This window comes from Pinus tabuliformis, chromosome X (genome assembly GCF_031772625.1).
Source record: "Pinus tabuliformis cultivar Carrire ecotype Pingquan chromosome X, CPIR1, whole genome shotgun sequence".
Lineage (NCBI taxonomy): Eukaryota > Viridiplantae > Streptophyta > Pinopsida > Pinales > Pinaceae > Pinus > Pinus tabuliformis.
Genome location: NC_142308.1, coordinates 1,445,838,059 through 1,445,858,337, shown reverse-complemented (window position 1 = coordinate 1,445,858,337; position 20,279 = coordinate 1,445,838,059). Strand labels below are relative to the sequence as shown.

At 40.7% G+C, this 20,279-nt stretch overlaps 1 pseudogene; it reads left to right on the top strand.

Annotated features, from left to right (window-relative positions):
- Positions 1 to 6,856: 6,856 nt before the first annotated feature.
- Positions 6,857 to 7,605, top strand: LOC149145460 (superoxide dismutase [Fe], chloroplastic pseudogene; annotated as a pseudogene).
- The last annotated feature ends 12,674 nt before the right edge of the window (positions 7,606 to 20,279 follow it).

Below are 20,279 nucleotides of genomic sequence, written 5' to 3'. Positions count from 1 at the left end.
AACAAATCTTAAGACATCCTGGGCACGGACCAGCCACAATCATGACCGCTGGCTCATGCCCAGAAACAAAGGTGCACACAGCAGTGACAAAAAGGAATGGCGTCCATTAGCTCCCCAGGCTTCAACTTCAGCCTACAAAAATTATTACAAATGGTGTCATTAAAACCTAGCGCAATTACTGCTAACCTCATTCTTCGCAGCACCCCAAAACGCTCTGTATGTTGGGTTGATTGAAAAGAAGCGCTTAGGTTTTTAGATGTTACTAACCAACAACACGGATTCTTCTGGACTTTTCTACATATGCTTCTTTCTTGAATGTATGGGTTGCAACCAAAAAAGAAGAAACGCCAGAACGTAAATCAGTTCATACGCACATGATTGAAATGGGGAATTTTCCAGACAAATTCTTAGAGAACGCGCTTGTTAACATGTATGTGAAATTAGAGAGCCTGGCGACTTGGCAGAGTTTTTAGTCAGATGCCGGAGCGCGATTGTGCCTCCTGGACAGTGGCAATTACAGCTGATGCCAGACATGGGAATGTCGAGGAAGCATTGGCACTGTTGTACCACATGCAAGGGGTAGGATTTGAACCCAATAAATGTACCTTTGCAAGTGCTCTCCCGGTGTGCCTCTTTGAGTGCTCTTGAACTGGGCAAGGAGATACATTGAGATGTAATTAGTTGTGGGTTCATGTCAGATGTCTGTGCAGGGGATTCCCTTGTTGACGTTTATGCAAAATGTGGAAATAGAGAGTTTGCACGCGATATTTCTGATAAAAGGCCTTAATGAGATGCAGTCTGTTGGGATACATTAATTGGAGATTATTTACACACTGGGTTTGTCACTGAGGCACTGAAGGTGTTTGAGAAAATGCCTGAACGAGATGTGTTGTCGTGGAATAAGATATGGCAGGATATGCCCATAATAGATGTTTTGACGAACCCCCGAGGTTGTTTTGCATGATACCCAAGTGAAACTGGGTTTTCTGGAATTGCATGCTTGCAGGAAATCCGCAAAATGGGCTTGTTGAAGAAGTCGTGGAACTCTTGAAAATGTTGAACGAAATTTGGTTCCGCCGAATAAGAAGATTGCTGGATATGCACAGAATGGGCATCGCGAGAAAGCGCTGAAGCTCTTTCCACAGATGGAATTGGCGACTGTAAGTCTACTGCACAAAACTTTGTTTAGTGTTTTCCTGGCGTGTGCATTCCTAGCAGCTCTAGGATAGGGGGGGGAGTTCCATGCAGAAGTAGTTAGAGGTGGATTTCAGTATAATGTTTTTGTGGGATGTGCAGTTGTGGACAGGTATGCCAACGTGAAGTATAGAAACTGCCCGCCATATGTTCGACAAAATGCGTCAACGAGATTTGGTGTTCTGGATATGCCATGAACGGTTGTGGCAACAAGGCCATTGATGTCACCTTTCTGTGATTCAGGTCTAGTGGATGATGGTCTGCAATACTTTGATTGCATGAGGTGCCATTATTGCTGCATCTTTAACCTTCTTGGGCATGCTAGGTGCTTGAAGTAGGCACACGAGTTCATCAATAAAATACCAATAAAACCTAATGCTTTTGTGTTTAGGTGTTTGCTTGGTGTGTGTAAAAGCCAAAACAATACAGAGCTACATGACCATGTGGCAGAGCATCATTTTAATCTGAACTCTAATGACGGCGTACCTTATGTACTCCTGTCATACATCTATGGTACAGCTGGCAGATGGGATCACCTTGGAAAGGTGTGGAAAGTCATTGAAAACAAGAAGATTAAAAGGGATCCTGGATGCAGTTGGATTGAGATCAGTAAACCAGTTCATACTTTTCATGTTGGAGACAAATCACACTAGAAGTACAGGAAATATATGCAATGTTAGATAAATTGTCTGGGCAGATGAAGGCTGTAGGTTATGTTGTGCTAAATGATTTGGAGGAGGAGCAAAAGGAAAAAAAATTGTGGAACCAGAGGAAGAAGCTGGCCTTGGCCTTCGGGCTTGTCAACCACATGACAGGGAAGCTCTGTGTGGATCTTTAAGAATCTTCTTGTGTCATGACTGCACTTCTGCCACCAACTTTATCTAAGATCACTGCACAAGAAATTACTTTCTAGAATGCTGACAGTTTCTATTCTTACAAAGATGGATGGTCATAGTGGAACTATTCCTGACTCGAAGGAAAATGAAACATAAACATAAGTCCAGATAATCATTTTAAGTCATGTTCATTGATAGCCCTGCTTTTAGTTGCCAGGACTATTTATTGTTATCTGTTTCTGGCATCTGCTAATGCCTACTTCTGGTGGGGTTAGTAAATATTTTTGGCCTGGAGTGGAACATTAATCACCTGATGATATTCTGTGCAAATATATCATTTGGAGAATTCAACTTGCCAGGAGTAGGATTTTCTTCCGAGATCTCATAAATAGATTTCAATCATTGCCATCTTCTTTGCAAATCCCATATCGGCCAAAATGCTGGATGTGACTAAGTACAGGATCTGGATTGAATATGAGGGGTAGATTGTGATAAAAATGCTGCAACTGGAGCAAACGTGTCAATAAAACTAGAGAATCAAGGCATCTGCTAGATTAGAAATTCAAAAACAAGTAAACGGATTTTTAAATTTTGTGATGAAGCAGCTAAAAGAAACCACAGCAGTTGGAGGAACGATATTTCTCTAGAATTAAAACCAGGTGTTGCTAAATTATTGACAATGATTGTAGACATCAAAATAGCTTTGGAATTGGGTAGTCACGAGCCTTGATATATGATTATATCACTTGGAACATATGGGACCAAAAGATACGGATTTGCAAAATGGAGCCTTGGGTTTCATTAAAAAAAATTGAATGCTTTGTAATCTAACGTGGTCCAGGACATACAATAAAATAGTGGACTTGCTTGCAAAAGGCATCTGCTATATTAGAAATTCAAAAACAAGTAAACGGATTTTTAAATTTTGTGATGAAGCAGCTAAAAGAAACCACAGCAGTTGGAGGAACGATATTTCTCTAGAATTAAAACCAGGTGTTGCTAAATTATTGACAATGATTGTAGACATCAAAATAGCTTTGGAAATGGGTAGTCACGAGCCTTGATATATGATTATATCACTTGGAACATATGGGACCAAAAGATACGGATTTGCAAAATGGAGCCTTGGGTTTCATTAAAAAAAATTGAATGCTTTGTAATCTAACGTGGTCCAAGACATACAATAAAATAGTGGACTTGCTTGCGAAATTAAGTAGTTATCTTGGAGCTAGGGATCTGGATGGTGATGACCAGATCCAATACATTGGCATATAACTTTGAGGATCGAAGGCACTTAGAAGCTCTTCAAAAATTGTGCCTTGTGTGTCTCTGCGGCATTTACAACTTACAATTTATGGTTCTTTCTAGTTTTAAATGTGAGTATTAGATGAGGGAACTTGTTCCAGCAGATACAGGGGCTTAGGGCCTGTCATATAACTTCAAAGAGAGTTATGGCTACAACAAAAGTTTGAAATGGAGTTATGGCTATAGCAAAAGACTTGATATGGATCAGTAAACACCGACCATCTTGGTAGAATCCTTTAAGCCTCTTAGAAAATCACAGGAAGGCTGAAATAGTGTCACAAATATTCTTTTGACTACAGACATATTTGAGAAAGATTTGGTTGAGAAAGATGTGTATGTATTTTCTGCGACTATTGAATTTCTAAACAAGAGAAAACCGCAAGACGTTAGTCGCTGCCTTTGTTTTTAAAGCAAATTGTAGTCAGCAATGGGTTCTACGGAGTCGAAGAAAACTGTTTCAACTTACAAGTGGAGAAGAAAAGGGTGATGCATTGCATTCAGTGATTGCTGCAGGTTCATGCTCAAGCTCACCCACTAGCCTAGGATCAACCCAAATTGGCATCCACAATATACAATTAAAGAAATATACCTCTCTGTTTCTGGCATCTGCTAATGCCTACTTCTGGTGGGGTTAGTAAATATTTTTGGCCTGGAGTGGAACATTAATCACCTGATGATATTCTGTGCAAATATATCATTTGGAGAATTCAACTTGCCAGGAGTAGGATTTTCTTCCAAGATCTCATAAATATATTTCAATCATTGCCATCTTCTTTGCAAATCCCATATCGGCCAAAATGCTGGATGTGACTAAGTACAGGATCTGTATTGAATATGAGGGGTAGACTGTGATAAAAATGTTGTAACTGGAGCAAACATGTCAATAAAACTAGAGAATCAAGGCATCTGCTAGATTAGAAATTCAAAAACAAGTAAACAGATTTTTAAATTTTGTGATGAAGCAGCTAAAAGAAACCACAGGTGTTGGAGGAACGATATTTCTCTAGAATTAAAACCAGGTGTTGCTAAATTAATGACAATGATTGTAGACATCAAAATAGCTTTGGAATTGGGTAGTCACAAGCCTTGATATATGATTATATCACTTGGAACATATGGGACCAAAAGATACGGAACGATATTTCTCTAGAATTAAAACCAGGTGTTGCTAAATTAATGACAATGATTGTAGACATCAAAATAGCTTTGGAATTGGGTAGTCACGAGCCTTGATATATGATTATATCACTTGGAACATATGGGACCAAAAGATACGGATTTGCAAAATGGAGCCTTGGGTTTCATTAAAAAAAATTGAATGCTTTGTAATCTAACGTGGTCCAGGACATACAATAAAATAGTGGACTTGCTTGCAAAAGGCATCTGCTATATTAGAAATTCAAAAACAAGTAAACGGATTTTTAAATTTTGTGATGAAGCAGCTAAAAGAGACCACAGCAGTTGGAGGAACGATATTTCTCTAGAATTAAAACCAGGCATTGCTAAATTATTGACAATGATTGTAGACATCAAAATAGCTTTGGAATTGGGTAGTCACGAGCCTTGATATATGATTATATCACTTGGAACATATGGGACCAAAAGATACGGATTTACAAAATGGAGCCTTGGGTTTCACTAAAAAAATTGAATGCTTTGTAATCTAACGTGGTCCAGGACATACAATAAAATAGTGGACTTGCTTGCAAAATTAAGTAGTTATCTTGGAGCTAGGGATTTGGATGGTGACGACCAGATCCAGTACATTGGCATATAACTTTGAGGATCGAAGGCACTTAGAAGGTCTTCAAAAATTGTGCCTTGTGTGTCTCTGTGGCATTTACAACTTACAATTTATGGTTCTCTTCTAGTTTTAAATGTGAGTATTAGATGAGGGAACTTGTTCCAGCAGATACAGGGGCTTAGGGCCTGTCATATAACTTCAAAGAGAGTTATGGCTACAACAAAAGTTTGAAGTGGAGTTATGGCTATAGCAAAAGACTTGATACGGATCAGTACGCTGCCTTTGTTTTTAAAGCAAATTGTAGTCAGCAATGGGTTCTACGGAGTCGAAGAAAACTGTTTCAACTTACAAGTGCAAAAGAAAAGGGTGATGCATTGCATTCAGTGATTGTTGCAGGTTCATGCTCAAGCACAACCACTAGCCTAGGATCAACCCAAATTGGCATCCACAATATACAATTAAAGAAATTTACCTCTTTCAAAAGATTCTCAGCTAAATTTTTTTATATTTTTTTATGAGGAAGTTGCATTATGCATTTCCTGTTATGGGCATGTATAATCCACGAAGCAACAGAACAATGTAGAAAAATGAATTATACTAATAAACAATGCAACCTTACTTCAACCTGGGATCAGTGATTAGACCAAAAGCGGATTGCTGCAAATGTTTGGTAATCCTCCGTATCTCTTCCAACGTTGGTGAATGAATGCCGCTTTCGTGAATAGATTCAAGTACAGTTTTTTGTTCCAGCGTTGGCTTCCATCGATGAGTGGAGCCTCTCGTTATATTTTTCCCTACAGAGATGGATAGATGAATTAATATAAGAAAAAGAGATGGATCAACAAAATTCAAAAACACAGGCAGATTCATAAATCTAGCACTCTAAAAAAACAATAAATACCTGATAGTTTTCAGGTTATTGTAGCCTTCATATGGATTCGATGATGAGAGGAATGGGCTGAGAAATTAGAGGAATTAATGGAAATATGGATCGGTTGATTACTCTGAACTGGGATGGGATCAATTGTGATGCGAAGGCCGTTGAGTGGACCAGGTCCGTAAAGCATTCCAAGGGAGCCACGTACCTCAGCGAATCAGCGAATTACGTGTAAACGCTCATTTCTTGCGCAGCGGCCAGATGCGATGCGCGGCCAGGGAGGATAATGAATCGAACACTTCGAAATCCAACGGTGAGAATTAATTCCATCGTCTAACAATGAAATCAATGGCGCAGAAAGGTAGAGAGTGGCACTGGAGGAGAGTCCTTCCCAGAGGAACGCCTTACGGCGTAAATATATTTTCTTATGCCATTAGAACTTGTGCATTGTTTCATGTATAATGTTTATGCATAACTACGCATAGACCTTGAAGGAAGTGCTTCAATCTTATGCAGGTTTTCCTTTAATCTTGTTTTGTTTTAACCAAAATCTTTGGCCACCATGTATCATTCATGAAGCACATAAATATTTATAAAGAAAATTGTTTCAACTTTTGATAAGTAAAATCATTCCCCGCATTAAAATTACTTGAATCTTCACGCATCGATGCAACTTCATAAGTCAATGTTTCAGTATCTTCAGGTATGTTTGAACGAATTAGGCGTGCTTCCAGAACTGTTGTTCAATTTGATGAATTTTTCAACTGGATTTGAGGTCGGAATTTGCAGTCCACACAGAGCGTAATGTAGATGGATTTCTCGCTGCTAATAATATGGAGTTGGGGGAGATTATCAACATTCCGAAAGAGAGGCTTCAATCGTGGTCTCTTGGGTATAGAGATGGCACTGCTGCACTATCCAATTTCACTTCTGCTACTTCCATTGGCTGCACCTGCAAGTTTCATTTCTCATCCAAAACATATACATTTACGAAAAGTAGCAGTTCCCATGTTTTGAAGTGCTCCACCAACAGTTGCACTTCTTAATTTGAATCCTCCTCCCTATGATTTTGATGCATTAGAACCACATATGAGCAAACAGACTTTGTCTTTCCACTGGGGCAAGCATCATCAAGCTTATGTTGATAACTGTAACAATCAGATTAAGGATACAGAGCTGGCAGAGTGTACCTTAGAAGACATTATTAAGAAAACATATAACAATGGTGATCCTCTTCCAGTATTTAACAATGTTGCTCAGGCCTGGAATCATGAGTTCTTTTGGGAATGTATGAAACCCGGGGGTGGGAAAGAGCCTAAAGGAGAGATCCTTCAACTTATAAAAAGGGACTTTGGTTCTTATGATGAATTTTTAAAGGAATTCAAGCAAGCATCAGCAACACAATTTGGCTCTGGTTGGGCTGGCTTGTTTTAAAAGACAATAAACTTGTAATTGAAAAAACTCCAAATGCTCTGAATCCTCTTATCTGGGGTCATAAGCCGCTTCTGACCATAGATGTTTGGGAGCATGCGTATTACCTTGACTATCAGAATCGATGGCCAGATTACATATCGACATTTATGAATGAGCTTGTTTCCTGGGATGCTGTCAATGCTCGACTTGATCGTGCCAAGGCTTTTGCAACATGATTGGTTTCTAGGACTTTAGCTTTTACATCTCCTGACAGTTATGCTCTGCATACATTACGAACAAACTCACACGGATGCGCCGAATTGTTCAGCCATAGCGCGTCACTAGATTTTACCGCTGGCTATTTTAGGAAGCGAGTCTGTCACAAAAAAACCTTCTTGGGAATCTTGAAGGCAGCTAAATTCTTCCTGCAATTTCCAGAGCAATATACTTGCAGATTCAAACAAAATGTAGAACAGGTATCTTTCAGCTCTGATACCACATATATTTGCCTGAGTTAATCCCATTTCTCAATACTTTCTGAGATTGACGCAGATGCGAATTTCACACTTTTGTTTCTTCTCCTGCACAACCATAGGACTTACCCAGTGGGAATCTTCAACCGGTTCAATTATTCCTACTGCAAGCATCTTGTCCAACTCTTCACGAACCTTCACTTTGTATTTTCGATTCAACCGGTAAGGCCGCTGCTTAACTCGCTATGCGTCTGACTTCAGGGTTATATTCATCATTCCTAGGTCAGCAAGGATCCCTTTTAACTCTGTGATTTTTGTGGGGAATAAATCTTAATACTTTGGAAGCAACTCGACCACCTTTTCCACCTTGGCATTGTCCCAATAGTCTCCTAGAGTTGCATACTCATGCTCGTCCTCTGTTCCTGTGTTTACCTGTTTCATTTTCTGTGGCGCAGTGATGTCTGGATCCTCAATTGCTGGTCCGCCCACCTCGCGACTCCCCTCTATTTCTAGAATATTGATGTTTCTAGGGTCGTCGTCATCAATCTACCTGCACATTGTAATATTCCAGGCCCTGGCTCAACTGTCGCAACCAGTCTAGCTACACGATTTCTTTTGGTTCTGATGGTATTTTGAAAATAGTGGCCTTTACCACCTGTAACGCATCGTCCATAGTATCCATCCATTTATCCTCAAAGTTGAACATTGACAGAAACCCTTCGCATAGGATATCCCATTCGCCTGTGCCATCTCGGAGCTCTATTTCAGTATACTAATTCCTTGTGAAGATTTCTAGGGTATGATAAAATAAGTGTACCCACTCTTCTTGAGGCTATTCTCCATAGGCTTGGACACATCTGGTCAAGTGCATGCGCGGATTGTCATGCCCATTGTATTTCTTTGTTGTTCGTAGTTCTAGCCTCGTAAATCTTATCTTCATCATTCACCTACAGTCGTGCCAATTTTCGAAGGTTCCTTCATGTGTGCCCCACCAACATGCAGGCGTCACGCGCAATGTTCATTTCAACGCATCGAACCGCTGGTGCTCTGGTACTGTGCTTTCAAATTTGATTAATAATTCATCTACTGCTTTTAGCCCATCATACATAATTAGTTCACGATCCCGCGCTTTAACACAACACAACAATTTAGTCACCATATTGCAGTTTAACGTGGTTACCCCATTCAGCTGGTTATGTTAGTGCTCATCTTCTTCATCTGAATCTTCGATGCAAGATTCTGCATGCTCCCACGATATTCTTCCTTCTGTCGTCGGATTGTCCCATACTTGATGTCGTGCAGTGATTTTATAAATACAATCTAATTCATCATCACTGCCTCCATCGTGCACGGTTCAGTGTAACACATTCCTTCAGCCACGTCCAGCGGAATGACTATGCAGAGTGACTTCTTCTCGAAGATCATTTTCTACTTCTTTAAATTAATAACTCCATTCATGTCAATGGCCCAATCTATTCCTAATAATGTAGGGTAAGGGCTAGTTTCATCCACAATTTTGATTACCTCAAAGTCCGTTCGGCTGCTTGCGCCTTCTATATCCATCGTAATCCCCTGTAGTCTTCCCATGGGCAGGATCTTTTGTTGATATGCCGTCCTCAATTGAATAGGAGACCATTGCAGTGTGGGCTAGCCCATGCGCTCCCACATTTGTTTAGGTAGTAAAATTGTGTCTGCGCCAAAGTCCAGAATGATCTGATCCATCTCATAGTCAGCAATTTGTGTTTTTAACCGCATTTCCTGCCCAGTCCACGGCACATGTTTTCCCAATATTTGGATCACGCGAGGTTCACTTGACCATGCACACCTATTTATCAATTCTTGCAAGCCCTTAACCGATCTATTGTCGCGAAGCAATTTCAGGCATGTCTCTAAAAAGGTAGTCAGCTTCGAGGGATCCCTTTCTAGCTCAGATTGATCCCTACTACCTGGGGTAGAGACCTCCGCGAAGCTCTCCCTAGCTTCCAGACCTGTCTCCTTGCGAACTCCTATGTCCTCCTTGGTTGGTTTCCCCTTATCTTCTCTTGTGACTGTGCCACTTCTGGATCATATTTGAGCAGTTCGGACCTCATCATCCGGACGTTTTGTGTCGTCGTAGGTTGTGCTGCCTTTTTCTCTCGAATCTGTGCAATTAGTGTGGGGCAATCTATCAGTTCATGGTCAAATTGTTTGTAGTAAGGGCACGATATTCTCGTCAGATTGGTATAGTCCCATGTGTAGTGACTTGGTCCTCCGCAGTTGTAATAGATGAGTTGCCCGTGACCCCTTCCTCGCCCCATTCCTCCTCGTCCTCGTCCATGTCCCTGGAACCCATAGCGTGCTATCGCCATCGCTGGATCCTGACCTCGCACTTCAGTCTGCATTCTGTAGGCAGGTGACTGGTCCATCAATAATTGATAACTATGGCAGTCTCATTCCTTGTCACCCACCGATCTGCAAAAGTTGAAAAATAGCCACTGGGCGGGGGTGTTGTCTCATGTTCCGTAATAGATGGCAGTTGTTTGTGGCATGCTTTCCTCCCTCCTAACATATCGCGCACCAGAGTGCGGGCGCCGCGCTTCTCCCTGCTTGTACCTTTGGTCGCAATGGCATTGGTCCCCCTGCTGCCACATAGTTCGGAAATACTAGATAGTGATCTTTATCGTGACCCTGGCTTCTACACTTATACACCATACTTCCTCCTGGGCTTCTGTACGAGGTGCCTATTCCTATTTTAACTTCTTGATTTCTAAACACAGGTTTTGTATCTGCGCTTAGATTTGGTGAACTCCCAACCTAGGGTCCTGTAACGGAGTTTCGTGCAACCTCATCATTGTCTCCAATGCTTCAGCCTAGGTTGAGATCTCTTGTTGTGACAAAACCATCCTCAGATGCAGTGTCAATGACGCCACAAACCAAGCACAGTGCTGCACATCCGACAATGTCATGTTCGCCTCGCGGATGGTACTTTTCAGTCTTTGATCCAAATCCCACAGGGTTTCACCAGGCATCATCGTGATCTCCTTGAACCCTATGTTCGACTCTGTTTCTGACTTTGGCTGGCTAAATTCTTTCTTCAATTCAGTCTAGATCTCTATTGTCCCCACATTCGGGTGATCGCTTGAGTACTTTATATACCATGTCAGTGCTCAGTCCTGTAGCGCACTAACTAAGGTAACCTTTCTGATATTATCATCCATAATTGTATATGCGTCGCATACCGATGTCACGACAAACCATAATTGTTCTGGATCTTTGCTTCCTACTCCTTTGAATACTAGTAGTGGGATCGCGCTTGTCATTTTTAACCTCTGGTTTGGACGTCAGTGTACTCTGAACTACTACTGTTCCTGATCCTTTGATCCTTAAATTCTCTCTATAGAGTTCCAGTGTTCCTACATCAGACATCCCTTAGGTAGATCCCAGTCCTGGCAACGGAACCATTTTTTGGCTTATATGGGCTTGACCCAGGTTCGGAAGAGTTATTTAGCCAAACAAATCCCACAGCTACCGGCCCTTTTTTCAATAGTACGTGGAGCACGGATTGAAGTCTCACCTGAGGTAGCAGGGGAGGGCGTTGGAACCAGGTTTCCACACCCTCGGGATGTCTTGATGTGGTCTGGAGGTTTCACACATCGGTCGGTAGCCTCGCGCTACTCTGCTTCTGCGCAGATCCAAACCAGGGAACTCCTTAATACTTATTAATGCATCGTTATATATTAGATCTACTTTTTATGGTCTTTAAGCAAACATTTAACAGAAATAACCAGTTCGCGCACTTAGAAAAGATACTTGCATAAACTCATACCATAAGCATACGCGTAGTTATATTAACCACAAATTAGCCAGATCCGCAATAATTCAGATTTAACACAGAATTTTAGAATCAACTTATCTTTGTTCAATTCTTTCACCAATACATCTAGATCCACCCTGTGCACTTAGCTGCAGGGGTCCGCGCACATAGCTGCAGACTCTACTAGGCCTCTGCTTACACAGCTATAGAGCCTCTATCTACCCACTGACACTCTTGACTCAGACTTCCAGACGCTCCAAAACTTCTTAGCTCATGAACCGATTACCATTCAGATCCAAACGTACATATCAAAGCTAACCTTCTAACCATAGAGCCTCACTCTATTTATACATTCCCATGGTCTACAGACCATGGGCAAGCCGACTTACTTCCAATTCTTCTATATTATTTCTTGGGCGGACAACCCTTTGACTCGATCTATTACATTTCGCGCTTCGCATATTTCAGAGTTTTTAAAATATTTTTATCCCAATTTAGAGGCTCTATGCCCCAAAACTCTTATGCCGGACCTCAGTTATCCAGATTTTTTACAATATTTTTATCCTAATTTATAGGACTTGGCCAATGAAGGGTAGGGGAAAATGATCCTTCTTTGTGGATTTGTTCAACTGCCCATAATCAACAAAAATTCTCCACTTATCGTTCTTCTTGGAAACTAACACTAAAGGAGAGACCCACTCACTGTTGGAGATAGGGTGAATGAACCCTGCATCTAATAGTTTTTACAGTTCTTCTTTGACTACGTCTTTGAGGGTTGGATTCATTCTCCTTTGCGGTTGCCTAACTGGCTTGCAACCTTCCTTGATATATATGTAGCTCCAAGAGAAGGCTTCTAGGTTTTCTTTCAACATATTCCATAGCTTTTCCTCTTCATGAGTAGATAGAGATGGTTTGATTTTCAGAGTCTTCTCTGGGCCAAATTCTATGGTTTTGACTCAGAGTGGGTTGGAATTGGCCAAGCATAAGTCAATTTGATGATTTTTTAGTGTTTCCTTTACTTCTTCTTCTAATGGTAATGAACTAGGAGTTGGACTTTGGAGCAGGTGTTCAATTAAGTCATCCTCCTCTTGTTGTCCTCCTGTGATTGCTTCCAAAACATAATGTTGGGCAAAATAAAGCTCATCTTCTTCCTCCTCCTCCAACCATAAAGGTAAATCATGTTCTAGGGAGGGTTGAGCAGGAGGGTATAAGACTAACTGTTTGGACATATGACACTTCTTGATGGTCATATTCCTAGCTCTGTAGCTAATGTAGGGATTAGCTGTGTCCAACTATGGCCTCCCAAGGATGAGAGGGTAACCAGTAAGCTTAGCCTTAGGCTGGAGAACTAGGAAATCTACAAGGTACTCCCAAGAGTCAATGGAGACCATCACATCCTCCACAATTCCATCAAGGGTGACTATGGAATGGTATGCAAGTTGCAGAATTGTTGTGGTCTTCCTTAATGACCCTTGGAGGTTAAGCTTAAGCATGGTGTCCTTGGTCATCACATTAATGGCAGCCCCAAGATCAATCAGAGTGTGTGGTACAATGGTGCCATTGATGTGCACATCTACTATAGGGCTTCCATGGTCTAACTATTTTGGACATATTACCTGTCCCAGCATTAAGTTAGGTAACTTCCCAGTGACATTAATGGTAGGGGCATCCCTTTTTATTCTTCCTGGATGCTTGAAGAACTTCTCCTTAATCAACTTATTGTATATAGGAACATCTTTGATTGCCTTGAGAAGTGGGATATTTACACATAGATTCTTTAGTTCTCCCATAAGTTCAGTTTATTTTGGGGTAGGTTGCAGTGGTTGGGCTAATATTTCATGAAAGGGTGTATTTACTTTAAGGTTTCTTTCCTCTCTTTCTTCCTCAACCACCCAATGTGGAGAGGGAGGTTGGTTATCTTGGAGAATTCTCCCAGATCTTAGGTTGATCTCCTAGATTTCTACAACATAAGTTGGGTATGATGTCTCTCCACTGTATCCTTGTTGAGACTGCCTATTGTTTGGATTTGGATTTGGCTAGGAAGGCATCTGGGGTTTCTTAGGTGGAGAAGAGTGTAGGATTTGTGGTTGGGTAGGTGGTGGGGGAAATGGAGCTGGAACATTGTTGCATTGGGGCCTCCGCCCCTGGGGTGGGGTATTCCATCGATGTTGTGGCTAAATGTAAGGTTGAAATGACTAGTTGGCTAGCTAGGAATGATACTGAGGTGCATAGGACCAAGGAGGGGGTGTAGACCACGAAGGATGAGCAGGGGATCTCTAAGAAGGTATAGTTGTGGTTTTCTTGGGTCTGTAATATGCCTTGGATGATCCTTGCATACCATGATGGTATGGTCTAGGCCCAAAAGGTATCCTTTGGTTATGTAGCAAAGTTGCTTAGTGACCCCTTCAGCTCCTTGACAGACAACTTCGAGTCCAGGTAAAGAAGGGCACTTGTCTATGGAGTGGTTTTATTCACAGACTCAACAAATCTCAATATAGTTCAATGGGCATTCATTCATAGGATTCCTCCTGGTGCATCTATGAAAAAATATGGCCAAGGTTCTCTCTGATTCCTCATGCTTCCTTTTGATATTCATGGTATCTAATTGTAAGGTAAGGGTTTGCAACATCTCACTTTTGAAGTCCTCCAGCATATTTCCAATTTCACCCTTGATGGATGAGTTGGAAGATGATCACCTGGCCATAGGTTGAGCACTCCTACCCTTTTTCCTGGTTGCCCTAGAATGGTCTGTAAAGATAATCTTGATATCCTCATAGGGTAGTTGGTAGATATATACTCCTACTAACAAATGCAAGGTATCTAGGATATCCTCCCTTACTCCTCTAAGCAGGACCAGCTTCAGTGGCTCAAGGTTAGGTGTGCACCTAACCCTTTTATAACTGAGCTGGAATCTTTCTTCATAGTCTTCTAAGGATTCAGCCTGGCCTATGGTAATCCTAAGAATATCTTCTTTAGTTTCCTTTGACCTATAGTAGTCCCTATTTTTGTTGTTAAAGGCCTACTACATCTGAGCCCAAGTTATGATGTTATCTCCAGGTAAACCCATGAACCAGCGCAATGATGCATCCGTGAGGGTAGATGGAAATAGTTTTAACTTTTGATCATCCTCTGTATAGTCATAGGTTCAACATATAACATGAAACTCAAATAGGAAAGTGTCAGGGTCCTTTGTGGTCAAGCCATGGAAATGAGGTAGAGCAGAGGGGATTATATTCTTCATTTTAGTGTCCCCATTGGTTTCCCTAATGGGGAAGGCACCCTCAATTATCTCTCTATCTCCTCTGTCATCTTGGTTTTCAGTCATTGGTTCAATACGAATGGGTTCTTCATATTCTTCTTCCCCTATAGGTTCTTCAAATATGTCAAGCTGCTCACCTAAAGATTCTTCCAATTCATAGTCACTGAAGAAGAGAGAAGGTTGACTGTTGGATGTAGTGGGGGTATTTGGCAAGAATTTTCTTGAATTATCCCTATTCCTACGAGGCATGAAAGGAAATTTTTTTGGGTTGGTTTTTGTAATATTTTCTTTAAAGCTGGAAAGTACTATGTATAAAGGAAAATGCTGATGAAATGAAAATCTACTAACATAATGGAAACTACTTGCAGAATGAAATTGTTGATTGAATTGAAAGACTTATATCAAAAGGAAAACTACTTGCAGAATGAAACTGCTGATTGAATGGAAAGACTTCTGATAGAAAGAAAACTACTTGCATAATGAAATTGATTATTTCAATGAAAAACTACTAACAAAAATGAAATTACTTGCTGAATTCAAATTGCTGATTGCAGAATGGAAAGGAAAGCAGATAAATGACAAATGAAAGAAAGAAACTAGATTACTTTTGCAGAAGTAAACTAATGGAAGAAAATAGAAGACTAGAATTAGAAGAAAAGAAAGTTAGAGACTAGAAATAGAAGAAGGAGCAGTAATTTACATCCTACTTTGACACCTCCCTGGCAACGGAGCCAAAAAGTGATGGGCTTAGGTATTGCAGCAAGAATGCTGCAACTCCAAGGCCTAGCAGCTTTACTTCTCAACCCAGGGTTCGTACAAAATTGGAGGTGACAATGCTATATGCACAAGTAGAAGTGAAGGTACTGGCTATTGTCACGGCTCATCTAGAAACTAGAAAGAGACCCTAGGGGTTCCAAGCTAGACTTCTATAGGGTCAGAAGAAGCTTGATTTTGATGGAAGAAGAGAAAATATATTCTAAGGGAGAGCTACTCTAATGTAGTAATGAAGAAAATAATCATGTAATGCTAAACTCACACCAGACCCTAGAAAACCAATTAAACAACTATGCTAAGAAAAATTACTAGATCAATCACTAATCTAATGCTAATTCTCTAAGTTATAGAAGTAAAAGCATCAAAACTAGACTAAGGGGTAAGCAAAGGAAACTAAGTTAAGTCTATGTTTAAGAAGAAGAGCAGTTGGAGATCAAAATTGGTCAAAAGAGGATGTAAGGGAGCAACACCGCATAAGGATTGTTGGATCAGGTGGGTGAAAGGAAAATGAATGGCTGGGATCAGATCACAAGAGGGTACATAGGTAGATGGGTGAAGAGGGTTAACTAACAAGATGGACGACTGAGATTGTATTGCAGAGGCTAAGTCAAGAGATGGATGGAAATGATTAATCGGTAGATGGATTGCAGAGATTAGATTGCGGGGAAAATAAATGTATGGAAATGGTAGCGGGTTGTTATAGACATTTTTGGGCACTTCAACCCCAAGCATAAAATGTCCATAAACTAAGGGCTCCTAAGTCCCTAAAAGTGTTTTTCCAACCCCTAAAGGAACAAGGTCAACTGTTTACAGCTTCTCCCAGAAGTTCTCCATGAAAAACTACTTAGAACTGGTCAAAACAGGATCATTTCACCTGCTCCATAGGCAAAGTGCGTTGCATCTCACCTAATTACACTCAGTGGGTGCATTGTATTTCAAAAATCCCTTCTATGGGGTGCGATGGGTGAGAAGAGACAAATGGAAGTGTCAATCTGCGAGGTGGAGAAGCATGGAATCTTCCAGAGACTTCTCCTGTGACACTTGCCATTCTGAATTCGACCAAGAATGAGTAAGAGATCATCAATCTCCAAGTGCAAGCAAGAAATATTAGAGGGAAGACACTAATCAAATCACAAGCTGACTCATCTCCCTTACAGATATCTATATATGGATCCTTCATCCCAGAGATCTAGAGGCTGGAATTTTGCATCTTGTAAGGAATTGATGTTGGTTTCTTGAGGCAACATCATAGTGTTGGGTGATCTAAGCTTTGCATGAGGCGAAGAAGGGCTTACTTTCTGAGAGGATGATGCTGGGTCAGAACAACTGGTTGTAACTCTCTTGGCTCTTTCTTGATTATCAATAAAGGTATTTAAGTTTTCCTCCATACTCTTGTGTAATTTATGTTTCATGCATTTGCATGGTCAATTTACATTTGATCCTAGATTGTTTATGATAATAGATCCACGTTCTTGTATAGTGCTATGCTACTTTGATTCTACAGGTACTCTGTGAAGCTGGGTGTACAAGGAAGCAAGTAGTAAAGGACTATCAGAAGAGAGAGGAATCGAACTGGGAACCAAGCGCAACACAGAGGTTGGTCTCCTTTATTCTTCTCTCATCTATCTTTCATAAAGGAAAATGAAAGTAGTTTTACTTTGTTTGTTTCTAAGGTAGCTACCACACCTTAGTGGGATTAGCAGTTTTGCATAGACACTTTTCCCTGTAACAAAATGGCGACTCTGTTGGGGAGTGACTAGGTTGTTTGTTTATCTACATTTGTTTATTTTATAAACTTACAAACGGAGCCTGAAGTTGATCCAGGTAGCTTTCGAACTGCATTTGCTATGCAAATGCAAAGTAGATAAATGTCACTTCAGTCAATCTCCGAGTTTTGTTTATGAATTAAACAACTGATCTAAAAACTCTCTAATTGCCCTTGTGGTGGCCCTAATAACATCCTTAGATCTGCCCCTGTTGTTGATTTACTGATTACCACTTGCTTGGCCAAAATCCATGAACTGAACTGCAAACTATGACCCCAAACCCAAGCAAAGTCTCGTCCCTGGCCCAACGCACTCTCTATTCTGTGAATCTGAAATTCAGTGCACTTCCCGAGTGTAGTAGGTGCGCTGCATTTCAAATTCATTGTGTTACAGGTGCACTGATCAGACTAGGCATTGTTCCTGAATTTTGGTTTCTATGTTCATTCTTTTCAGTTCTATTCATGATTTTTGTTGCCTATGGTCAGTACACCTCTATTTGAAACCCCTTTCCTTGCTAATATTCCACCTCCATTGTGCAAAGAACTGTAAATGTTTTTATGTATTTTTTGAGTCATTTTCAGTTCTCCTTTGCAAAAAAGTAACATAATTGTACTGTCGTTTCTTGATTTGAAAGTGTCGCAAGTGTCGTTTTCAGTCATAGAAGAGAGTTTGATTGCTCTTGATAGTCGATTACCCTGTTACTGTTGTATTTGATCTGAATTTGTAGTTTTTCTAGTGTCGAAAGAAAGTCTTCATTTCCAAATCGCAGAGTGTTGTCATTGTCTTCATTTTTTATTTTGAAAAGAAACTTGTTATTAATTGTCGCTTGAAAAGTAATTCAGATTTACGCATTAGCTTTCTTAAAATCATTCACATATTAAGAAGGCTGAAAATAGATACATGGATGTGCATTTGCATTTAGACTGTTTGATTGGTTTGATTTAGGACAATGCATTTAGTGTGTGCTCTTTGCTCTTTGTTGAAAGAATTATGTGTTTCTTTCCTTAGTAGCTAGGATTTTCATTGCCCAAAGAAGATAAAAGACTGTTTATCATCTTAGATTTCATTTTACGAATTGTACATCTACATCACGCGGTGAACCTGAAAGGAAAATTTCCTAAGAAAGATCAACTATAAAATAAATTTAATGAATCTAACAACAGTTTGGAACCTAACACACAACATCTAGAAGTCTAGGCTAGAGATGTATTCCGGCGTAAAGCCTGGTAACTGTTGTTCTCACTGTTGGTTGGCTGATTCCTCCACTTTGAGACGATAAGTGCCAGTACGTACTTGTGCTCCCACGTACCGTCGAGTATATTTTGGGAGACCACAATAGGATTAATCCTTTATCCATAGGAAGCTGTGTCTGCCGCCCTATCGATCACAATGCACTGAACACAACATTCAGGAAGATTGACTGCCATATCGTAAAAAGTATTCTGTAGTTTTGCGATTGGTTTGGTAATCCCTTTCCCTAGATTTCCAGAGCAGTCCCTTTCATTCCTTTTCAGACTCCTTAATGGAAAAGGTCCATCTGAGCACTTGTCACTTCAGGCTCATTAGAAATCGAAGGCGACTAGAGTCATCTTTTGTTTTTTCAAGACTCTTTAAAATTGAAAAACCAAGTTGTGTCAAAGAGTCTAAAATTTATTTTAAACGGAATAATCATCACCTTTCCTACGTTAGTCTTAGGTTGAGAGAATGGAGTCCACCAACCAAGGAATTCCCCTTAGAGGAAATCCTAGTCCCTTCTCTTCTTGGGGAGATGTTGGTGCACTCCATATGGCCACATTGTCACTTCCAGTATTGACAATCGGCTTTCCCATATGGCTCTTCTCAATCTCTGTCGTTCAGAACACTGCAATTCCTGAACAATCGAGTTACCAACTAGACGATTCCAGAGTTACCCCCCAACCCTCTACTTCCTCCAATTCTTCCTCTCCTCCTTCCTCTTTACTTGATGAGGCTGGTAAAGCCAAAAATAAAGTACCAAAGAAGAAGAAGGAAAAGAAGAAGAAAGAGAAGAAGAAGAAGGAGCCAAAGGCGAAAAGGGGCAACCAAGCGTCGTCTAGCAAAAAATCCACACACTGCATTAACCAGGCCTAAATCGCCATGCATCATTTGAAAAGGAGACCACTATCATAGAGATTGTCCTTGCATCCCTCGGATTTTAAGGGACTGGTCTCCTCGTTTGCACAATTTGGCATCGTCAACCTATGATGATCATGTTGAAAACACACCGTCGACTAGTGAAAGTGAAGCCCCAGGACAAAAAGGAAAATATAGATTTCCTTGTAAACTGTGCGAAGGAAATCATGCCTTCCACTGTTGTCCCTTCTTAGACGAGGCTAAAAGAGTTTTGGATGATCGTCCGGTTTCACCGTTATGACTTCCTCCTAGATATAAAAAACTCTTGCCGAGTCCGTCACTAATTGAAAATTCGGCTGACCTGCCCAGGTGGTCGGCCAAAGCATCTATCATTGAAGACGAACCATCTAAACCCATACCAGACGAAAGTCAAAAGGTCGAGACGGCAGTTGACCCAGTCTTGCCTTCAAAGGCTCCATCTTCGGATGATACAGTCACCGAAGAGAACAAGGATGACACCGTCCAAATTCTTTTCGTAAGTACAGACTCTGATGAACATGGGGGAAATTTACCCATTCCTTTACCATAGGAAGGAAGTTCATCAGAGTCGTACCCGGCCATCTATTCGGTCCCACCTCCAAGCAACCTAGTTGTTTCCTTTGACTGGAATCAACTAGGCAGACCCCGTTCACTGGCTAGTGTACCATTCTGAATCATTGCTCAAATATATAGAATGGTTATGGCCAGTACCATC